Source organism: Eucyclogobius newberryi, unplaced genomic scaffold (genome assembly GCF_026437365.1).
Source record: "Eucyclogobius newberryi isolate DKJ021-1_F unplaced genomic scaffold, fEucNew1.0.hap1 SCAF_13, whole genome shotgun sequence".
Taxonomy (NCBI): Eukaryota; Metazoa; Chordata; class Actinopteri; order Gobiiformes; family Gobiidae; genus Eucyclogobius; species Eucyclogobius newberryi.
In genome coordinates, this window is record NW_027315757.1 from 14,886,592 (window position 1) to 14,888,369 (window position 1,778).

Here is a 1,778-nt window from a genome sequence, read left to right on the forward strand (position 1 = left end):
TGACACGCTGAAGATCTGTGTGAGGAACAATGACACGCTGAAGATCTGTGTGAGGAACAATGAAACTCTGAATATCTGTGTGAGGAACAATGAAACTCTGAATATCTGTGTGAGGAACAATGACACACTGAAGATCTGTGTGAGGAACAATGACACGCTGAAGATCTGTGAGGAACAATGACACTCTGAATATCTGTGTGAGGAACAATGACACACTGAAGATCTGTGTGAGGAACAATGACACGCTGAAGATCTGTGAGGAACAATGACACTCTGAATATCTGTGTGAGGAACAATGACACACTGAAGTGAATGAACAACATTAACCCTGTTAATGTTGTACAAGATTATTGAAACTGTCACATTGAATGTGTGATCAAATCTAATTAAATTCCAAATGATCAGACAGGATTTATTTAGATTTTTTTAATTTCTGGTTTGTTAAATATTTCAAAACATATAAATAAATACATACATGAATAAATAAATACATTTGCATTTGCATTAGTAGTGCAATAAATGTCCTTCAGATCCGGGTCCACCTCGGCCTCAGGGCGTCACTGGTCAACACAAACTTTCATCATTTCAATCAAATGATACTCATCATACACACAGAGCACAGACCTTACAACATGAATGTTTGTGTCAAATACAACTGTGATCTTCTAATGTGAGTGTTTAGAAGACAAGTGCGAGGACAAGAGCGAGAACCTGGAGCAGAAGCAGAGACGAGACTGAAGAGGCGCCTGGAAAACACACAAATAAAACGTGTTAAACTAAAAGAAAAAAACAAATGTGGAAACACAAGCACACAGACAAACACTGTACCTGCAGTAGTGCTAGTAGTAGTAGTAGTAGTAGTAGTAGTAGTAGTAGTAGTAGTAGTAGTAGTAGTAGTAGTAGTCAAAGTAGCAGCTGCTGTGGTGGTAGAAGTAGGAGCTGTCGAGGTTGTGGTGGTTAGAGCTGAAAAATTCAAAATATATATTTCGAAAAATACACAGCAAAACAAAGTATGTGAACTTTGCAAGTCCACATGTATTAGTTTGACTGACCTGTGGTGACGGTTGGAGCAGTTGTAGGGGTAGTAGGTGCTGCAGTAGTAGTAGTAGTAGTAGGTGCTGCAGTAGTTGTAGTTGGGGCTGCGGTAGTTGTAGTTGGTGCTGCTGTAGTAGTTGTAGGTGCTGCAGTTGTTGTAGTTGGGGCTGCGGTAGTACTAGTTGGGGCAGCAGTAGTAGTGGTAGGTGCTGCAGTAGTTGTAGTTGGTGCTGCGGTAGTTGTAGTTGGTGCTGCGGTAGCTGTAGTTGGGGCTGCGGTAGTAGTAGTTGGGGCAGCAGTAGTAGTAGTTGGGGCTGCGGTAGTTGTAGTTGGTGCTGCTGTAGTAGTTGTAGGTGCTGCAGTAGTTGTAGTTGGGGCTGCGGTAGTAGTAGTTGGGGCTGCGGTTGTAGTTATAGGTGTTGCGGTAGTAGTGGTAGGTGCTGCAGTAGTTGTAGTTGGGGCTGTTGTTGTAGTTGGGGCTGCGGTAGTAGTAGTTGGGGCTGCGGTTATAGTAGTAGATGCTGCGGTAGTAGTGGTAGGTGCTGCAGTAGTTGTAGTTGGGGCAGCGGTAGTTGTAGTTGGGGCTGCGGTAGTTGTAGTTGGGGGAGCAATAGTAGTGGTGGGTGCTGCAGTAGTTGTAGTTGGGGCAGCGGTAGTAGTAGTTGGGGCTGCATTTGTAGTTGTAGGTGCTGCGGTAGTAGTAGTAGGTGCTGCAGTAGTAGTGGTGGGTGCTGCAGTAGTTG

The 1,778-nt window shown here is 43.9% G+C and overlaps 1 long non-coding RNA gene across 1 annotated transcript; it reads right to left on the reverse strand.

Moving 5' to 3' along the window:
* Positions 1-441: 441 nt before the first annotated feature.
* LOC140357619 (uncharacterized) lies at positions 442-1,401 on the reverse strand. The gene is made up of 3 exons (XR_011926651.1): positions 1,053-1,401; positions 829-963; positions 442-746 (listed from the first exon to the last, which is right to left on the reverse strand). It is a non-coding gene; the product is annotated as an uncharacterized lncRNA (long non-coding RNA).
* Between the last annotated feature and the right edge of the window lie 377 nt (positions 1,402-1,778).